The 22,101-nt window shown below is 45.6% G+C and overlaps 1 protein-coding gene across 3 annotated transcripts in view; it reads right to left on the bottom strand.

Annotated features, from left to right (window-relative positions):
* Nucleotides 1-22,101, bottom strand: part of IL1RAPL1 (interleukin 1 receptor accessory protein like 1) — a 2,334,001-nt gene that overhangs the window by 903,730 nt on the left and 1,408,170 nt on the right. The window lies entirely within an intron of this gene.

The raw sequence follows: 22,101 nt of genomic DNA, 5'->3' as shown, positions 1-22,101 counted from the left end.
CCCAGGAGCATCATCTTAGGATCCCTCGGAATGGTGCGGCACAAGACTGCAGTCAGCTTGTTGCAGCAGCGCTGCCAGTATTCTTGAATCCGGGGACATTCCTCTTCCTGCTGACAGCGCAAGCATTTGGGATCTGTGGCCCGGTTCAATCGATGCAGTGCAACTCGCGGGTAATAGAGGGTGCAGGATTTTCAGCTGCATCAGCCGGAGTCTTGCAGAAATTGCAGTCTCCCGCGGGTACATCAGTGCCGTCAACCAGTCCTTGGGCTGTATCGGTCCAATATCCCTTACCCATTTGAGTTTCAGATTTCACAGTTAAGGTGTGGCAAAGGAGGATATGACATTATACATGACCGAGGTAAGTCTGCTAGTTATACTTTCCATTACTATATTCCTTTCTAGCGGTGTACACTCTGGCATTGTCAACAACAAGGGGAGGAGTGTTTGCAGTGCATGCGCTAATTGGAGATGGCAATATCTTTCTATATCAGGGAGACCAAATTGTTCGGATAGGTCCGCCAAGGATGTCATTTTGCCATTTACGATTACATCTCCGATTTTTATTATGCCCACTGATGTCCACCCCGGCCACGCTGGCAGTTTGCATAGTTAAGGTAGATTGCTGTTTCCCCATAATGTTTGCAGCAGGGTGATATTTCTATCCCAGCCGATATGTTTATGAGTGTTTCTCCACACTAGGGCAACGTGCGTTGCCATCGTGCGGGGAGGGGGTCTTGGAAGCTTCCGATAAAGGCACACGAGTGGGGATATGCCCTGCATCGCAGTGATCTCTGCTCGGATGTGGGGTAGTTCTTTATCTCCATGCAGGATATCGTTGACCAACGCCATTTGGCTAGCCCAGTAGTATGATTGCAGGTGTGGCAACCCATTGCCGCCCTCCCAGATTAAACGTTGTAGTGTTTGTAACGTGATTTGCACGTGTTCTCCTCCCCATAATGGTGTCCTGAGAGTGCTATCAATTTTGTGGAATTCCAGATCTGGTATATGGAGTGGGGCATTTTGGAGGATGTACAGAAAGCGCGGTAATGCCATAATTTTAAAGATCGCTGCTCTCCCCAGTAACATCAGCGGGAGCAGCACCCAGTGTCGGACATCCGCGATAACGCTCTGTAACCGGGCGTAGGTTCCTGACTATATATTCCGAGAGATTTGCTGTGATTTGGATTCCCAGGTAACGGAAATGTTCTAGTTCTATGTGGTATGAGCAATGTGGAGCAATTGCTTTTGTTGCCCCTTGGACTGGAAAGAGGGCGGATTTGTTCCAATTCACTTTCAGCCTGCTGAAGCACCCATATTGCTCCAGTATTTTTGTGACCTTCGGACAAGAGCGGACCGGGTCCCCCAAATATATCAGGAAGTCGTCTGTGTACAAGGAGACCCTTTCCTCCATGCCATCCGGCCAGCGGAAACCCTTCTCTGAGGTTGTGAGGCGTAGTAGTATAGCTAGGGGTTCGATGATTAATGCATTAAGTAATGGAGATTGGGGACACCCCTGTAGAGTTCCTTTCCTCAGTTGGAAGACTTGTGAAGGCCACCCATTCACTCTAACCTCTGCCATTGGAGATTTGTACAGAAGACGGACCGACCCCATGAAGGATTCCCCAAATCCCATTCGGAGCATGATTTTCCAAAGGGCCTCCCAGAAAACAGAGAAAAAATCCTTTTTCAAAGTCAATAGCCAGTAGTGCCAGGGGGTCCTGGAGAGCAGAGGCTTTCTCCAGCGCCAGATGAAGTCTGAAGATATTCATACGTTTGGACCTCTGTGGCATGAATCCACATTGGTCTGGATGGACCAGTGATGTTATTACCTTCTGTAACCTATTTGCGAGCACTTTTGTGAACAAGTTTGGCCTATATGAGCTGCACTGTTCCGGGGGTTTATTCTGTTTTGGGATGACAATTATGTTGGCTTTGCTGAGATCTAAGGATAGGATCCCTTGCTCCTTATAGTGCAGGAACATCTTAAGTAGGTGCGGGGCCATATCGTTCCCTCCCAGTTTCATCCATATGTCAATCAGGAAGCCATTGGGTCAGAGCGACTTCCCTGATTGCAATTGTGACATGGCCGACACAATTTCATCCTCCATGAAGTTGTTGTCCAGCAGTGTTCTTTGTGTGAGGCCCAGGCAGGGAAGTGTGATCCCATCAAGCACGGTAGTGCTGATAGGTTCACTCAGGGACTTGTATAGGTCAGCATAATAGTCTGCAAAGTCTTCGGCAATCTTGCCGTCAGATTGTAATCCTGTTGTGTTGTTCTGATTTCCCTGACATGCCGGTGGCCAGTGTCCCTACGTTCTAGCCAAGCAAGAATCTTACCCGCCTTATCCCCAGTTTCGTACAGTCTGGTACGCATCTCCGAATGTGCTTGCTTAGCGTTGTCTAGAGCAACATTGCAGAGGCGTTCCCTGGCCACCAAGAGAGATCAGTGCATATCAGGTGACCCATTGGCTATGTGCTCCGCTTCTTTTTGCAGAGCTTCCTGTTCTGCCTCCACTATCGTTTGTTGGTGGGCTTTCCTGTGAGTCGATGTCCATGAGAGAATTTCCCCCTGGAGGACCGGCTTATAATCTTCCCACAGTATGGCTGGGTTATCCACCGTTCCAGTGTTCAACTCAAAATATGTGGTCGTAGTCCCGTGAATACTCTCAATTAATTCTGGGAAGCCCAGGTAATAGCTATTTAGATGCCATGTAGGTGAAGGGCATTGCCTATTTGTCGTCAGTTCCATCATCAGGGGTGAGTGCTCAGATATGTCACGTGGGAGCAGGGTTGCGTTAATCGCCCTGTGTGAGCCTATTGTCGGAAGGAAGAAATAGTTCAGCCTTGATAAAGTTGCATGGACTCCAGATTGATACGTGTATCCCATTTCTGCCGGGTGCAGGTCTCGCCATATATCTGTTAGCCCAAGCGCAGAGGTGAATGTGGCAAATTTAGTGCCTGCTTTCAGGTTCCTACCCCGTGCATGTGTGTGATCCATTGTTATATCCATGACATCATTAAAGTCTCCCCCATCACCCAAGTGTCAGATGCGTGAGGCGTGATTATGGGTGTAATGTCTCGGATCAGTTCTGTCATTAGCGATGGTGGGACATACTCTGCTAGGATTGCAAAGGTTTTGTTCCACAGTGCGCCCTGTAATAATACAAATCTGCCTCTGGTGTCTTGTACCACTTTAGACAGTTTGAAGGGAAGCCTCTTATGTAGCAGTATCAAAACCCCCCTTGAACCCATGGTGAAGCCGGCGTGTAGTGCTATGCGATAGTTTGTGCCCCAAAATAGGTTACATGTGCTACCCGACAATTTCTTTTCTGTAAGGAGGACAATATCGGGGTGTGTTGGTTAAGGAGTTGTGTAACTAGCCGTTGTTTAACCCCGCTGCCTAAACCATTGACTTTCCATGTCAGGAATTTCAGGGTTTTAAAACCATGTCTGGCCATTGCCGTTTTGGTTGATCATTATGCGTTTGTACATCGGGCGGTGTTGGGAAAGTGATTCATGCATTAAAGTCAGGTTAGTAGGTTGAGGCACAGGGTGCATATGTGTTCTGGTTGGCGGATTTGGAAACAAAAGCGAAACTTCACAAACATCCCTTCCCCCCACCCTATAATCCATCCCAACCTGAAGCATCTGTTGCCCGAACTTAATGATAGACGAAACAGTCGGCTACCAAACTATCAAATACGAACCATACAAACAATCTGCGTCGCTGGTCAAAGGAAACACAACCAGGACCAGCAGTGCAGGTATAATGTTTTTGAAGGGGTGGGGGGTGCCGGGCCACTCAGCCAAAGTTTTGTTTGCATGCCCAACACGGGTGTTTCTCAGTACGCCATGTGGAGGTCTTGCATTCCATGGGCGTACATCTAGCTAGTAGATACAGCCTCTCGCCTAGAGGTCAGTGTTCTCATCATCTACCATAGGTGGTGGAGGGTCAGGTTCCCATTCTTGTGGTGGCTGCAATTGAGGGTTTTGATCGGGTTGGCCTGAGGGTTTTTTATTTTTGTTAACTTTCCCCGATCTCCAGTCCCCTTCGATGTATTGTTCCGGCCATCTCCACGCATCTTTAGGGTCAGTGAAGTGCACAGTTGTACCTTTGTGGAATATCTTAAGCTGTGCAGGGAACAAAAGGCCATATTTCACATTCAGGGATTGTAGCTGCTTTTTTAGCTGGTCGAAGGATTGGCTGACTCGTTGGACTTCTCTTCTGTAATCCGGAAAGAAGGCGATCTGGGCTCCATTGTAAGTTACCGTTCCTTTAGCGTGGGCCATCTAGAGCAGCACATCCCTGTCTCTGTAGTTCAGTAATGTTGCGATCACTGTAAGCAATGGTACGCCGGTGTCAGTCGTCCAATCGGCATTCGATGAGCTCCTTTGACCAAGAAGAATTTGGAGAATGTTTTGGGTTCAAACATGTCAGTCAGCCACTGTTCGAGAAACAATTCCATGTTTTGTCCTTCTGCTTTTTCCGGCAAGCCAAGGATACGGACGATGTTGAGCCTCAATCTCCCCTCCCCCTTATCCACCCTTTCCTCCATTGTTTTCAGACGTGCCATGACTCTGGACATCTGTTGTTGCATGCTTCGCATCCCTTCCTCTGCCTCTGATATACGATGTTCTGCCTCACCCGTGCGGGATGTTAGTTTCTGCAGGTCGTGCCGGTGGAGTGAAACGTCTGTACTAATGCCATCTATCTTTTGTTCCATGGAAGCACAGGAGTTCGCAATCACATTCATGACATCCTTTAGGGATATAGTGTCTTCTGTTTCTGTCATGCTGTCAGATTGTTCTTGGCCAGCAGGGGTGCTCACAGCAGATGTAGCGTATTGATCCATTTTGCTCTGAGTGGACATCTTCTTGAGTTTATCTTTAACCATGGTGGGGTGCGGTTTTGAGCGATCCATCGCTTGGTGTCCTGCTGTCCATAACAAGATATGTGGTTGCTGTAGGAGTGATGTATTTCATTTCCGGGCGCGATGTGGGTGGTGAGGCACACACTGGCCTTTACTGCATGCAGATGTTATGTGGTCTGTGTCGCCCAGGTGTCAGGACTTGCTGGCGTTGTGCGTGTTAGGACGTTTAGGGTAGTGGCCACTTCTGTAGTTATCCACAGGTTTGTTGGTCACTCTCTCTGCCCTTCCAGATGTTAATGGTAGGCCCGGTATGAGCAGGTTTTATGACCACCTCGATGCATTGTGGTAGAACCAATGTGTGGTTCGCTCTTCCAGGCTTCTATGTGTCAGTACCCAGGGTTCAGGTACCCAGCCGTTCTCTTCGGCTGCTACTCTTATCCTGCCTTTTCTCCTTATCTTGGGGTACCTTCTCCTGTCCTTCGGGTCACGGTATTGTGTTGAAGTTTGGTTAGTATCTAGTACTCCATCCTTTATTGCCCCACTTCTCAGTCGTAGGAGGCGGGCGGTGGCGCTACGCCCAGCCCCGGGGGTACCATGTAGATTGAATGCGTTGGTGCTGTGTGCAAGTGCAATGTGCAGGGCTGGATGGGTTTTCCTAGTTGTTGGTGATGTCAATCACAGTCACCTGAGTACTCCGTTTATAGTGCAGGGATATTGCTGTGGCCGCACTTGTGATTACAAGGAAGCGTCTTTGTGATGCTCTACTAAGTGTGTGCGGGGGTGGGGCAGCCCAGAATCCAATGGATTTTTGTTCCTCTTAGTGGAAAGTTAGGCAGAGGTGTCGGATCAGGGTGGAACTATTCAGTTTTTTAAAATTTTTTTATTTTTATTAAAATGTTCTGTTTGGTTATACAAACTTTTCATTTATATCATTTACAAAATGAGAACGGGTTGAAATTTAAGTTTCTTATTCTTGGTGATTGCTAGTACTCAGAATCGCAGTCCAAAATTTAAGTACTGTTATGATCAGGTTCTTATCATGTCCTTTTAAGATATGGGCCCATCGTTCCTGTGTATTCATCTGATTCTGGGAGATTTTAAAGAAGTCCCTGAACAAGTTTCTCTTATCCGTCAAAGCTTGGCAAATCATGATTACGTGAAAAAGAGTCTCTTTGGTGTTGTCAATCTTGCAAAATCGACAGTTTGTAGTCGTAATGGTTGGGTGTTTTATGTTAAATAAGTAATCGTGAGTTGGCAATATGTTTAGGCGAAAGCGTAGGAATTGGTCTCGTATTGATCGTTCTGGAAAGCAAGCTAGATATGGTGGTAGCTCATTAAGAGCTCTTGCTTCTGTTGAGCAATTTAATGCTCGTTTGTATTTTGTTTGTTCCTCTATTGTTTTGATCCAATCATTTTGCTGAACTCTTTTTTTGGCAGATTGTGTTCTATTTATTAGCATTTCTTCGCTGATGTCTTCGGCCTTCATTTTCATTTTTATCTCATTGGTCCAGTATTGAAGAGCTATTACATATAGAGGGGACTTTTTTTCCTTGAGTATTTCTAGTGATGGAATTTTATCCTGGCAAATTATTTTTCTGTAAAGATCCATTTTTTTCCAAGTAATAATAGATTCTAGCGATTGAAGTGCCAATTCAAAACGAATTTTTGCATTGGAAATGAGTTAGGTAAAGCAAGAGTTTTTCTCCAAAATATGGCCTTGTATTGTTGCCATTTCATCGTATCTTGATTGATTATTGTTTCTCCTGCATAGGTTAGGATGGGGACCACTTTTTGTCTGTACAATAAGATTGTTGATTTTATTGTAAAGGTTCCAAATTTACAATGAAAAAAGCGACCTAAACGGGCTAAGGATTGTGCTTTCCTCTCAATATGGTCTTTCCATTCCCGCTCAACTGGTGATGGATTTATCATGGCGCCAAGATATTTGAATACTTTTGTTTCTTCAATCTCTGTATCTTCTAATTTCAGTTTCACCTTTTGTCGCCTTATGGTATGCAGAGATGTTAGTCTCATTAACTTGGTTTTCGTGATGTTAATTTGTAGATCGTTCTCTTTCATAAAAAGGCCCACTTTGTTTACCGTTCTTTGTAAACCTGATTGTGTTTTGTCCATGACAATGATGTCGTCTGCATACATTAAGGTTTTTAACGGTTCGTTATTAATCTGCAGTGGATTCGAGAGAGGATCGTGAATCGCTTGTACAAAGCCAAATGTATATAAATTGTAGAGACAAGGAGCTAGAGGACATCCTTGTTTGAGGCCGTTCCAGGTGATAATTTCGTCTGTTACTTCATCGTCTTTTGTTAATCTGACTCTGATCGATGTATTTGAGTAGAGCTGTTTAATTGGGTTGAGAATGGATGAGGGGCATCCCCATGATGTTAACTTTAGCCATAATTTTTCTCTATTCACAGAGTCAAATGCTGTCTTTAAGTCTATAAAGACAGCGTATACTTGTTATTTCTTTGTTGTCGCTTCGTACTTAATCATACTTAATAATAGCAGATTAACGTTTGTGCCGATTTTGTTAGCAAAACCAGTCTGTCTCTTCTCTTGGAAACCATTTTCCTCTGCCCAAGTATTGAGTTTTTTCATCAGGAATCCCGCGAATAGCTTTCCCAATGGGTCAAGAAGGGCTATGCAGCTTTGTAAATCTGAATCAATATTGCTAGGTTCCAGGTGGATGGGATTTGTTTGGTTTTCTCTATTAGATTAAGCAGTTTTGAGAAAAGGTAACCCATTCTTCAGGGGCAGATTTTAGATCAGCATTTGAAAGCCTATCAGGGCCTGGTGCTCGTGATGGATTCCGGCCGATAATGTTTTTTTTGATCTCATCTTTTTCCCATGTTAGGTCCCAAGCCTGATGATTGTTCGAGCTTCCTGTTGGTGAAATGCCTGTTTTCTCTGTAGAGGTTTTTGAAATGATGAGACCATTCTCCAGCTTCTACCTCTTGTATCATGGTTGATGCATTGGATTTTTCGTTTAATAACGACCACAACTGTCTGGTGTTTTTCTGTCCTAGAGCCGCTAGTATCGCCTCTGCGTCGCTTGGCGCATATTGGCTTTATATGATTTTATGAAGTTGGAATATTTCTGTTTTTCTTTTTTTATTTCTACCACAGAGGTTATTGTATTCTGTTTTTTAAGTAGTCGAATTTTTTTGTGTAAATTCTTTTTCATTAGCTTGATGTCATGATTAAACTGATGTTTATATTTGGTTTGCTGGATCGCGCAGATTTTTTTAGGTTGTTGATATTTGTGTAGAATCCACTCATAATTGAGCTTTACATGGTCTGGTAGATTTGAAGTCTCAAAGTTTGTCAGCAGGTCAACCATTTGGTGTTGGTTTATTCAAAGCTTGTTTAGACTGTTATTGAGTTCCAACTCTGGGAGGTATAATCGTGAAATTTGGGTTTGAGCAGTAGTCCATGTGATTCAAATTTGGTGGTGATCACTATTTATTTGTGGCTGATTTGCAGTTGCCGTTAGGTTTTTTAGTATCGTTTCTGAGATGAAGATATAGTCTATGATTGAGTTGGATTGTTCTCGTGTCCATGTTGGTGGTGGTTTATCTTGGTCATGTCGTGGTTGTTCAGTCAAGATTAGGTTTCTAATGAACATTTCTTTGGACCATTTTTTTGCTCTTGACGATTGGTTGGAGAATTTTAGTTTCATACCTTCTGCGCTATAAAGATGAATATTCAAATCACCAGCGATTATAAAATCTGTCAAATTGTGTAGTCTGGCAATTGTATCGAATTCATCGAAAATTGAATCAAGAAATATGTTTTCATTCATTGATGTTGGGTTCCAATAGATATTGAAGATAGTTAAATAGCTGGATTCCTTTTTTGGGGTTTGAATACAGATGGTAATGTATTGCACCCAGGGGTGTAGATTTTGCTTTGCTACAATTGACCAAGATGGATTTATTTTGGTCATAATCAACATCCCTGATGATGGTCTACCTTGGTGTGAGGTAATCGCTGGGTTAATGAAGGTTGTAAAACCTTCGCATATTACCTCTTCAGACAGCCAAGTTTCCTGTAGGCAAAATATTGCCACATATTTTTGGTTTAAGGATCCTTCTTCAAATAGATGGTTTGAGCCTCTGGTATTCCAGGAACATAATGTTATCTCTTCTGTCTTTATTTCATTGTTTTTTTGATTGTTATAGATAGGTCTTGATTCTTAAATTTTGAATATCGGCTCGTTGTGTTAATTTTTGTTTGATTTGTGCGTTATAAGACATGTCAGGATGCATTTGGTCCGTTCTGCGGACCGGATGAGGAACCTTCGCAGATTGATCTGATTGAATGTTTCTGTCCCGCAAGTCATTGCAAGATGCTGAATGCCTGGTTTTCTGATGGCTGTCGATATGCTTCTGTTTGTTTTGATACGAGTACTCATGCTTCATAGATATTTTTAGTTTTTTTGAGGCCATGGATTTGGTTACAAGGACTTCTTCTGTTGTAAATCCCAATTTCAGTAGGTGGTTATTTGTTGACAATACATGCATCATCGTTTTTTGATTGTAGAAGTCGATGTGAACTGTATCCATCTGGTTTTTGTTTGGGAAGTGTAGAACATCAATGTCTCTCGAAGTGATTTCAACCAGTTGTGGAATGACTGTAAATAAACGTAGAATGTTTGATCTGTTCATGATTAGGACTTCAGTAGAATTTGGGGTAGTTACAGTCAATGATAGGCGAAATATATTATTTACTTTCCTTGGATCCACAAAAATAGGTCGAGTTAAAGGGGCTTCTCCTTGGACCATATTAGTTTCCATGCTTTTGTAGGAATTTTCAGTTTCGACTGAAGTCCAGCTTTCTTCATTTGATACTATAGAGTATGTGAAGGAAATATTAGTGGATGTATTGATCGAAATTGAATTAGGTGTTGAGGTCTCAGAACATTCGTCTAGGACTATTAGTTGTTCATCTTGAGGATCTGTTAAAGTGGTATCCAGATCTGTTAGGATACTTAGGTTTTTTGGTTTGTCATGACGACTCCTCGTCAAATCGATAATTGTGTTTTGGTCAATCACAGCTAAAAGTGCGTCGAGTGGTTCGTCTTCTCTTTGTATCAGTGTTTCTCGCTTTTGTTCTGAGCCATCTGTTGCTTTTTTGGGGTCTGATCTTGGTGTCGCAGGGGCTTTCGTCATGTCCAGTTGGTCTTGTTTCTTCCTATTTTCAGATTTTTTTGGGGTGTTATTATCGGTGTAGTTTGTTGTTTTTCAACCACCTGGAGTTTTCTTAAGAACGCTCGAAAGCCTGTTTGGTGTTTTTTTTACAGTTTTTTTCTTTGGCTGAAGTTGGTTTCCAATAAGGCCTTTTTTGGTTAGGTCAAAGATGTCAAATGGAGTACATGACGAAGGTTCAGGATTAACAATATTTGTCTGTGGTTTTGCAGGATCAACTTGAGTTTCGTATTGGGTAGTTTGGTTTGTTGTAAGTTTGGCATCAAATACGACTTTTTCACTTTGAGGTTGCATTGAGAGATGGTCTGGTTTGTTGTCTGTTCCAAGATATTTTTTTGATTTGTCGTCCAACATTTTCTTTGTTATTGTTGTCAGGGTATCTGTTAGATTTTGTTTGTCAACTCGATCAATTCTAGCAATTTCTGCCAGGCGGTTTTGCCAGGTCCTGGCGGTTTCTGCCTCGTAGTTGAGACGTTCTTGTATCGTACCCATGAAGCCTTCTATATTAATTTGTTTTGTTAGAATCGTAGCCAGCAGAGTTGCTTAATCTTTTGTCTAATCTATCAAGGCTTCTTGGATTTTAAGGAAGGGTACCATAGCTACTGAGAGAACAGCCACTAGCGTGTTCTGGAGATCCAGCATTGTTGTTGGGATTCTTTCCGGCATCTCAGCGGGAATATGGGTTGTAGTCTCCTCTATTGTCGGTTGATTGTTGTCAACTGGAGTGGATTTTGATGCAGAGGCGTGAGGAGGAGAGGTTTTAATATGCGTGGATTTAATTTTGTTGGCAATTGGCGTGGATGTATTATTTGTTGACTTTCTTATGGTATTCTTTGGTCCTCCGAAGATTTCTTTTCTTCTTTCTTGTGAGTCCATAATTGCATCAATTTCCGTGATGTCAAGAGATAGACGGGCCACACGGTTTTCCAGTTGTTTATTTGTATTTTGTAGAGGAGAGTCTAGCAGATAATATGATGTTTGCCATTGCTGTTTTACTGTTCGAGTTCTTTGCTGCAAAGATGGAGTGCAGGGCACGTCCGTGCTTTTCTTTAAATTCATTTTTGAAGTTTGTATGGATGAGACATTTTGTGCAGAAGAGTCAGTATTTTGACTAGCTAAAGTGGTTTGTTTGGTTTTTTTCCTCTCTAAGTTCAATACTGTTTTCGAATCAGTTTGATCGTTATTTCCTAATGAGTTGAGTATAGGTGTCGTAATTAATTGATCTTCTTTTTTTGGCTCAACGGGGAGCGGTTGGTCAATCTTGTTTGCTATTTTAGCTGGAGAGCTGAGTTGCTCTTGATTAGGGCTTGCAGCTGGGTATATAGGTGTAGTGATTTTAGGCACATTAGCTAGTGTCTCTTCCAGTTTTTCCTGTAATCGGGTGCGGGGTTTGGTGGAATCCATTATTTTACTCTCGCAATTAATTCTATAGTATACCGCCGTGTGACCGGTGAAACAGAAGGACTAGCCGTGTCACCAGCCGTAAAGAGCAGCAGAAAGCGTCTGAAAAGCGGTTTTGACTCCGACAATCACAATCACACACAACACAAATGAAGTTCAAAGGTTAAATCCCAGAAGCCACAATCCAGCCTAGCAATCCAGTTGAAAGGCGTATATGTAGGTGCGACTGCTCAAAGGGTCAAGCCCCGCAGTCACAGTCGCACACAACACAAATGAGGTTCAAGAGTTAAATCCCAGAAGCCGCAATCCAGCCTAGCAATCCAGTTGAAAGGTGTATATGTAGGCACGACTGCTCAAAGGGTCAAGCACCGCAGTCACAGTCGCACACAACACAAATGAGGTTCAAGAGTTAAATCCCAGAAGCCACAATCCAGCCTAGCAATCCAGTTGAAAGGTGTATATGTAGGCGCGACTGCTCAAAGGGTCAAGCCCCGCAGTCACAGTCGCACACAACACAAATGAGGTTCAAGAGTTAAATCCGAGAAGCCACAATCCAGCCTAGCAATCCAGTTGAAAGGTGTATATGTAGGCGCGACTGCTCAAAGGGTCGAGCCCCGCAGTCACAGTCGCACAAAATACAGATAGGGATTACTAGGATTGTGGGTTGGCTGTATTATTATGTTATAGAAGTTCAAAAGACAAAGTTTGTCAGTGCATTTAGTGGAGCGAACTGATCCGATACCGCTCACCTCCTTTTTTGATCCTGAGACGTGCTCCTGGAGATCACTCTAACTCCTGCACCAGGCCAGGACCTCGTACACATCCAGCTTTCCCCACGCAGATTGGGGACTTTCTGAACCCACGGAGGCTCGTAGCAGATTCCTCATTCTACCTTCGCCCCCAGAGCCAAACAGCAGCCTAACAGCTCTGTTTGTCGCAGTGCACCGCCCTTCACACCGCAGCCGGGCTTCACGCCGTGAGGGCTGGGTGTCGTGAATTTAGCTTCCGGGATCTTCCTCCGAGTACAGGGGGCGTGGCTTCGCTCTTCCCACAGCCTTAAAGGAGCACAGCTAACTGCAAGGTGTTCGGTAGCAGTTCAAAAGAGAATGTGTAAGAGAGGTGCTCCTCCACGTTCCGTAATGCCACACAGCACAAAAAAAGCACAAAAAAGCAGAGAGGTACACAGAGCCAGAGCCACAGCAGCCTAACAGCTCTGTTTGTCGCAGTGCACCACCCTTGACACCGCAGCCGGGCTTCACGCCACGAGGGCTGGGTGTCGTGAATTTAGCTTCCAGGATCTTCCTCCGAGTACAGGAGGCGTGGCTTCGCTCTTCCCACAGCCTTAAAGGAGCACAGCTAACTGCAAGGTGTTCGGTAGCAGTTCAAAAGAGAATGTGTAAGAGAGGCACTCCTCCACGTTCTGTAATGCCACACAGCACACAAAAAGCAGAAAAAAGCACAGAGGTACACAGAGCCAGAGCCACAGCAGCCTAACAGCTTTGTTTGTCGCAGTGCACCGCCCTTGACACCGCAGCCGGGCTTCACTTCACTTCACTATTCAGTTATTGCGCTTGCCTTTGTGCTGATGGTCTTTTGTCAGGTGGGCCTGCCAAGCGGGGAGGGAAGTTGTTTTAGTGCACAATGTCGTTATGCCCCTTTAGGTGGTTTATTACCTGGTGTGAGTTCATGGGAGGGGATTGAATCTCCCGTGGTGTCTGCCCGTGGGTCCCTTTGGCCAGCAAGCGCGTATATTGTTATCGGCACTTTGTGGTCTTGCTTCGCTTGCTCCGTGCTCTGTGTTCCCGACAGAGAGCTGTTTAATAATGGCATGGTAGTTCTTGCCCTGAACGCTCATGTGGAGCTCCCTCTGGCAATGCCCAGGGACAGAGCACGTTGCGTCCCTTTAGCGACGCAGTGTGGTCTTTCTCTGCCGCCAGACTGTGCTCTCGTGGTTCGAGGGGGGGGCAGGGTCCTCATTTTTGCAGGAGGCAACAGTGTTTCGGGAGTGAGGAGAGCGCTAGGGGCTATGCCGATCCTTATCTCAGGCGGCACCTTCGGAGCTTGATTGCACGCTCACCTTGTATGCCGGGTACAGTGGGTTCCCAGTCACTGGTCCGGTAGTGCGGTAGTACAGTGTATTCCGTTTGTGGAGCTGGCGTCTCTGTAAGTGTCTGGGGACATCCACCGCAGCGGTGCTCCGCTGTGCCTCTGTTTCTTTTCTTGTTCAGTAGAGAACAAAATGGGAGTTCCAACCACATATCAATTTCTAGGCATTACATTCCTATTTTTATGCCTGCTAAATTCTGTTAGCTTAATTACGTATTCATACTTCAAAAATAAGCCAAGTATCCCTTAAAGGAAGAGTTTTTACTGTGGAATGAATCCATGCACATATCGTAGAGCATTAGTTTTAACTCAAGTTTTCTGCTTTATTGTTTTAGCAGACAATTTTTTTTAATTTGGTTTCTTTTCTCATGTATATTTAGTGAAAAAGTGCAAACAACATAAAGATAGGTACAGTACAATGCATGGCATCCAACTACTAGATCATTGGTGAGTTAGTACTGTCCTTGTGCTGGGTATTACATCATATTGAACAGGATGACAAAAAAGTTAAGCATAAAAATATTACACAAACAAACAGAAACACCAGTTGTCTACAAGAGAGTGCACTAAAAATACAACTTATTTGTTCGGCACATATTTCCTCAAAATAGTTCAAAACAGAAACATCCTGAAGGTCCGTGTCTGAAAGGTATAGATGCTGGTCTGTTGTTTTTGGACTAGCTTGGTCGCAAGGACACACGAAAGGGACCATACGCCAGGGGGAGAAGCCCCCTTACAGGTAAGGGTGGACTGAAGAGCAGGCTCTAGGCTCTAGCTACAGGCATTTTGGCTTCTTGCTGACAAGCTTTCATCTGGGCCTCTGGGTTTGTCTCTCTGAGTAGGGTCCTGGGGTATGGAGCTGTGGCTCGGGGTGTCCTTAGGTTAAGCTCTTCAAATTTGCAGGGCGGTGTGCGGCTGCTTCTGTAGGGGAGCGGGAGGGTAAATTCTCACTGCCGTCATTCGGGGTGTATGACACCCCAAATTGGTGGACTAGGGCTAGATTGCAGGCTGAGTAGTAAATTCCTTGCTGCCAGTATGGTGGAGAAGGGAGGAAAAATCCTCTGGGCTGAGATGTCATGGTCGCTACACAAATTGCATCAGTGTCTTGACTGTGAGTGGTCCAGACAAAATGTTGGATCTCAAGGTTGTAGATGGCCTAGAAATTGATATGTGGTTGGAGCTACATTTTGTTCTCTACTGTAGTATAGCCGTACATCCTTCCACATTAGGGGCCATCCCTCATGTTACATCTTTTCTTGTTCAGTCCAGACCGTTGCCTCCAAAAAGCCACCCACATCCCTGTGTGCGGGCAGAGTTGCCTGCCTCTGAGTCAGTGTGTGCCGTCCGTGGGCACCAATTTCCCGCAGCCGTCACCCCACCCAGCGGGTATCAGCTTCTGGGTCCACTGCCTCACTCGGTAGGCCTTCGGCCCTTCGCTGCTAGTAATGCCATCAATGTGTTTAGGGCAGTGATTCCCTTCGGCCCGGTCTGCTACGGCTGCCATTTTGCAAGGTGTTTGCGCCACCAGGACGTGTCTTCTCGCTCCCAGATCTTCTTTGGTGGGCAAATTCCTCCACTCTCGTTCCGACCCCACTTTCCCTATATGTCGCTCTCTCAGCGAATGGGTTTCTTTCTTTGTTACGTGTCACAGAATCAGCATGTTACCAGGATAAAGCCGGCAGCCACAGGAGCTCACCTTGTTGAATCTGCATTCCTCCAGGTTCAATGCCAGGCCTGTGTTTTGTAGCACGTTGCATATCTGTAACAGTGCAGAGCCATGTTCTTCCTGCGTTCCCACCGAAGACCAGGATGTCTTTGCTATAGTTCAGCGTGGACTTGACCCAGTGGATGACTTGTCTGATGGCCTCTTGAAATATTCTGCCACCGAGGAGATGCCAAAGTTCAGGCGTCGGTATCGGAAAAGGCCCTCATGTGTTGAGAATGTGGTGATGACCCTCACCTCTGGATGTAGGTCTAGTTGGTGGTATCCTTGTACCAGGTTGAGTTTCGAGAATGAGGTTGCCCTATTCAATTGCAAAATCATGTCCTCGATACATGGGCCCGGGTGTCGTTCCCTTTGAATGGCGGTATTGGTGACCCTAATATCAACAAACAGCCGTATGCGTCCTCCTTCTTTGGGGGCGATCACTAGCAGGGAAACCCACAGAGTGGGTCCAGTGGCCAGTTCGATTATGTTGTTTAGAAACAGTTGGTTCAGTTCTTGTGATACTGCCTGTTGGAGCTGGAATCCTACCCTTCTAGGGTATTGGAGGACAGGTCGTACTGTTTTGTCAACATGCAGTTTGATCAACACACCCTTCAGTTTTCCAAGTCCTTTGCACAGGTCTGGGGATTTGGTCTGGATGGTCTCTCTTGAGTGGTAGTATTGTCCATCGTGCACACTATCTTTGAGTTATCTGTCGGTGTCTCGGTTGATTGAATCACTTTTCAGTTTTGGTAGTGGATGTCAATAAGTCGCAGTGTGGTAGCTCAGCAGGCAGCGACCTTTGGTGGGGCTGTGAATCACATGAATGGTGGTGTTGACTGTCTGGCCGTTGTGTACCAGCATGCACCTAAATTGTCCGACAGACTGCTGTAGTGGTTGTGCGGCACCCCACTGAAAGATTCTCAAAGAAGTCTTTGTGAGGGTCGGTTTCTCGGGCATCAGTAAGAATTCCTGCTCACCCATTATATTCACTGTTGCGCCTCAGTCAATTAAGAAGCGCCTTGAAACACCTGTGTATAGGCGCGTTACAAATGCCATATCATATCATATCAAGCAGTAGTGTCTGTTTCCTAGGTTGACAATGATTATGGGCGCTTCCTTCGCTTCTTGGTCATCCTGAATGAGGTTGACGTATTCGTCCACTTGGGGATGGTCATAGTCGGTTGTATAGTCATACGTATTAATTGATTGCTGTTGCTGTTCCCCATGGTACCGATATGGGAGTGGGGGTTCATCATACTCATCGCTGAATTGTGTGCTTGTATCATATTGGTCATAACACAGTGCCAGGTTCTAATATGGCATCTCGTCCATTGCTCCCATGAACGCATGTTCCTGAGTGTGGGAAAAACTCATCTCGCATCGATAGCACTGTCTCTGGATCCATCAGAATGTCTGATTGCTTGGTCTTCCTGTGGGCGGCCCCCAGTCCCTGCTCCTCTGAGGGTGGATGGCCGCGATTGACTCACTCCACTCCCCTTTGGCTCCTGGGAAGTTCTCAATGGATGCCGCCTGTGCGTCAACTCTCTCGAATATCCTGGCGAGTTCGCTCACCTCATCGATGGATAGTGGTTTCTTAAGGTGTTGTTTTCTAGAGATGGGCAAGATGCATCCTTCAATGACACGCAGCCTTACCGCCTCCTCTATGGAGAATTGGTGAAATTGGCAGTGGGTGCTCTTCAACCGTAGGCACGTGATGAATTCATCTATGGTTTCTTCCGGTCTTTGTAAGCACTGGTTGTAACATAGCGCTCGTAGTCACGGTTGGGCCCAATGATGAGCTTTTTGTAGAGTGCTCTGATGAGTGATGCGTAGCTGTCCCTCTCACTAGGGCAGAGCAGAGCAGATTGAATGGGATTGGCTTCCTCAGCAGTGCAGCTTTGGATGTTGCGGGCATGACTGGAGGATGTGCCCCATGGCTTGTGGCCGAGCTCGGGCCACTCATAATGTGTTGGCTATATTGTTTGTGCTTTCTCCCACACCTCTGGGCATATACTGACCCTCACGTTTGGTCCTTTCTTCTTCTAGGTCTGTGGGCCCAGTAGGTACATCTGTGGGTCGATGCTGTCGCCCCTTTCCCTTGGATGTGTTTCTGGTGGACACTAGGCTGTCCAAATGTGTGGCACATCTGTGTGACTGCCCTTGGGGATGGTTCGGTGTCGTGGAAGTATGGGCCTGCTGTCTGCAGGTCTTATTTGTGCACATTGATTCACTCACCGTCGTATTGAGGGATGATGGGATCGCACTGTGCAGCTGTCCGTCCTTGCAAATGGTGAGGTTGCTGCAGTAGTCGGGGTGGCAGATTGCCAAGGAAGGAGTCACTGGCCGGATTCACCACTTCATTTGGATGGCAGACTTCTGTGGAGTTAATGCTGGCTGACAGGATCGCCTCAGCCGCTGGATGCCAAATGCCGTGAGATACAAGGACACAGTGGGATCCCCGCAGGAAGGACGTGCTAGCGGGATCAATAGCTGGAGCCGGTTGCACGGTGGAGAAATCCTCGTTGCCAGTTGTTATACTACATTGAAATAAGGAAGTGACACTCGGGCAATGTGGTGGAGCTCCTTCACTTTATTCCTCATTCCACCATTACAGGAATCTTTCCTGTCATCCCCGATCCGCCCCTTTCTCCTCCTCCCTTTTCCCGCCTTGTGTCAGCTGGCTTTATTAACCCCTTAACTTCCGGGCTATAATGCAATTCGATGCAAAAAGGACGAGCATACTTGTCCTTGGCACTTAAGGGGTTAAAGGGCCAGCAGCCTGCAACACTTCACAGATAGACTGGTTATACACATCTTCTCAGCATTCCATTATGTCATAAAGACCCCAGAAAAGCAGGAGCCTTCTCTATGCACAAGATTGGAGGTAAACAACATGTTCAAAAGAAATCATGTTTACACAAACTCATGATGAGAAATGACATGCAATACAACATAACAAATACTCACAACTGCCTGGATTGACTTAAACCACATTAGTACCCAGTGAGGAGGGTGTGGCAGCCTCCCAGCCAATGAGGAGGCTCTGAACAGGGTTTTAATCACACAGTATAGACCCCTTTCAGAGTCTCCTCAGAGCGGGAGGCCGCCATCTTCTGTCGCTGGGAATAAGGTAAGTGTGCTCCCTTCCGCCACTGTGCACCCTTCCCCACCCCCCGTCCAAGTATTTAGGCCACCCACCCTCTCCCCTCTTATCTTGTGCTTCCTTGTCCCTTGCCGGCACCGGGAACAGTGTAGTGTTCCTAGCACACCTCTGACTCCTGAATGGCTGCCATGGAAAGGGAGATGGGTCTACCTGTAGTTCCCTTCTCTTGTTTCCAGATGAGAAGCAGTTAACACACTGTTTCTAAACTTGAGAAACATACGCTGTTAGCACCCCGGTAAAAAGTACTGGGGCACTAATAGCAATATGACCCTTGGAGGGGGAGCATTACTGGTCAGGTAATGCCACAGGGTTTACGTTAAAGCCCTCATTTTGGTCGGGCTTGTAAGTGACACCCTGGGGCATTTCCTGACTGGTAATGCCCCCTCCTCGGTTATATTGATTAATTATTCCATATAAGCACACTGGATTCTGTAAACAGTCCAGCACCTTACACAACATACGAACTCTAGTGACCATAGTGGGATCAGCCTGGAAAACATGGAACCAGCCAACATACACTGCCTTTTTTTTTTTAACAATTTTTTTATTTTATTTTACACCACCATAAAATGACAGATCTTGCATCATAGTGTACATCATAACACGGCACAAATCAAGTCTGTTTATTCCCTCCTTCCCCCCCAACTCCCAACTCCCCCGTCCCCTGCCCCGGCCTATACAACACCACATAATGCACCTCTTTCCTGTTTACTCTCCGTCATCCCCTCTGACATCTGCATTCTCCTGTACGGAACTGGGTTCTAATATTCTGCCATCCAGTGTGGAATTGGCCAATTCTGCTATCAACTACCTCCAAGCTTCCATCCCTCCTTCTTCCTGGTCTGAGTTCCTGCTTATTGCTTCTTGCCACATCACATTTCCGCATTGGCCCATTTTAGCAGGTGCCTCCACCAGATTTGCACCAGGGGCCTTGTCTGCGCTTTCGATCCCATCGCTATCCTGCGTTTCGCTAATATATATGTTAGATCCTTTAGTTTGCTCACATGTTTAGCTCTCTTAGGCCATGCGAAAGCTACCAGTAGACAGGCCTCGGGGGATCCACTTCTAAGGTGACATCTGCTTTTGCTAATGCTTGAGCCACCTCCTCCCAGAATTTGCCTATCTCTGTGCAGGCACAGAACCTATGCACCAGATCCGCATCCACCTCCCCACACTTCGGGCATGACTGAATCGTTGGTTGGCTAAATTTTGCTATTCTATTCAGAGATAAATATGCCCTATGGGTTATATATAGTTGGATCTGTTGGAACCTTGTATTTCTGGACACTTTTTTATGGTACATCATAGCTCTGTTCCATGCTGCACTTGACATTGGCTCCTCCAAATCTGCCTCCCATAGTTGTCTTGTCTGTATCAACTCCTTTAGACATCAACAACTCATATATCCATGAGACTTCATACCCACCTTCTGACACATGGTAAAATGTCTCAATCGCTTCATCAATCTGCAATGGAACCCCTACCTCTGGCCATCTGCGCTTCATATTCCTTAGTAGGCTGGCGTGTGTAAGGTGTTTCCCCGGATGCACTCCTGTTTCCACCACTAATTCCCCAAACTCCTTAGGCACACCCTCCTTTACCAACTCTCCTACTGTTGCCACCCCTTTGGGTTCCCAATACTTTCTCACACTCAACCGCAGATGGTCACTCACCCCTTCTAACGCCACCAGCGGAATCTGCAGGGAATACAGTGAGATGTTCCCCATCAACGGACAGGCTCTGCGCCACATTACACATCCCAATCTCATCAACCTGTGCAAGCAGGTTGTGTGAGTCCTTTATTCATATAACTTCATTTAGAAAAAACAGAGTCTGTGTCGTTTGTAGCTGCCTCAATTTGTGTGTTTGCTCATCCTTTAGCCATTTCGCCACGAATTGTAGCTGGCTAGCAACGAAATACACTTCAAAGTTGAGTAATTTTGTACCCCCTAGCTCATACGCGTTCTGCAGCTTCCAAAGTGCCACCCTACACCTTGCGTTATGCCACAGGAAGTTGCTGCATATACTGTGCAGTGTATTGAAGAACAACCTTGGTATCTCAAATGGGACATTTGTGAAAAAATGTAGGAGTCTCAGGAGTACCACCATCTTCAACAGTGCCGCCTGTCCCATCATGGATAATGGCAATCTAGCTCAGAAAGATATGGAATTTTCAATACCATTCATTGCTCTCACTGTGTTCCGCGGGTTTGTCTGTCTTAGGATCATGATAAATGTCCACCCCCAGGTACCAGAACATGTCCACTTCCCATTTGATCGGCAGCACTGGCAAAGCACGCACAGGCTTTCCAATATATGCTCCTAATGGAAACAGGCTTGACTTTTGTGGATTAATATGCCCGATAATACTGCCTATAGCTCCTTCACATCTAAAATATATTGCAAGTTTATCTTGGGGTATTGCAAGTAAAGAAGCATATCGTCTGTGTACAGTGAGATCTTCTTCCGAGTATATCTATCCCGGCTTTACCATATTCCTCCCACAAATACACCGCCAGTGGCTCCAATGGCAAAATAAAAAGCATCGGAGACCACGGGCACCCCTCTCGTGTACCCTTACTTAACTGCCACTGTTCTGAGATGATCGTGCCTGTTTTGACCCTAACTACTGGCTCGTTGTATAACGGTCGCACCCATTTTATTTGTATTTTCTTTATTTGTAAAGTGCAACCAGGCCCAAAGGCATCCAGGCGCATAAATCTTGACGAACACATTACAGTTGCATACATTAACGACAGAACTAGACTCAACATGTTTACAGTGACAGACAGATTTGAGCCCAATGACAGTGTGAAGCATAGGTTAGATGAAGGGCAGTATACAGTAAAAACATAGGTAGTATGGTCACATGCTACGTGCAGGAGCAGTAGAGTCGTGACAAGGATGGAACAGCAGGTGAGTCAAATGTTTTGTGCGAAGAACCATGATTTAGTTTTATTCTTGACAGATTGGAACGAAGGCTCAGTCCTAATGGTGTTCGGGAGAGAGTTCCAAAGTTTCGTGGCTAATATACGTCAATCCCATACCAAACCTTTCCAACACTGACAGCAGCCATTGCCATCGGACTGAATCGAACGTCTTGACTGCATCCGGCAATGCTACCACACATTGTTGTGTGCCTCCTTGAGTACAATCAATCACATGGTGTAATCTGCGCAAGTTAATGGTAATATTCCTATGCAGGACATATCCTGTCTGATCCAAATGTATAAGCTTAGTTATGATCGGCTTGAGCCTGAGTGCCATTACCGCTGTGAGTATCTTCCATCTTAGTTTATTAACGAGAGGGGTCTGTGCGAGCCGCAGTCTGTATTCGGTTTATTCGGTTTCAGAAGGGGGACTGTCAGCGACTCTCTCAAGGATCCGGGCAATCTGCCTATTTCCAATGATTCATTAAGCATTTCCAACAATGGAGTTAGGATTTCTGTCTTGTATACTTTGTCAAATTCACTGGGGAGCCCGTCTACCCCTGGGACTTTGCCTACTTTAATTCCTCTATTGTAATGGGGACCTCCAATCTATCTCGTTCTTCCGTGCGTAGCTTAGGCAAACTAATCTCGGACAGGGCTTCCTGTATCTTTGCTATGTCACACTATGAGGTTTCTT

Source organism: Ambystoma mexicanum, chromosome 7p (genome assembly GCF_040938575.1).
Source record: "Ambystoma mexicanum isolate Mex_15411 chromosome 7p, UKY_AmexF1_1, whole genome shotgun sequence".
NCBI lineage: Eukaryota > Metazoa > Chordata > Amphibia > Caudata > Ambystomatidae > Ambystoma > Ambystoma mexicanum.
This window is presented reverse-complemented; position numbering and strand designations above follow the sequence as displayed.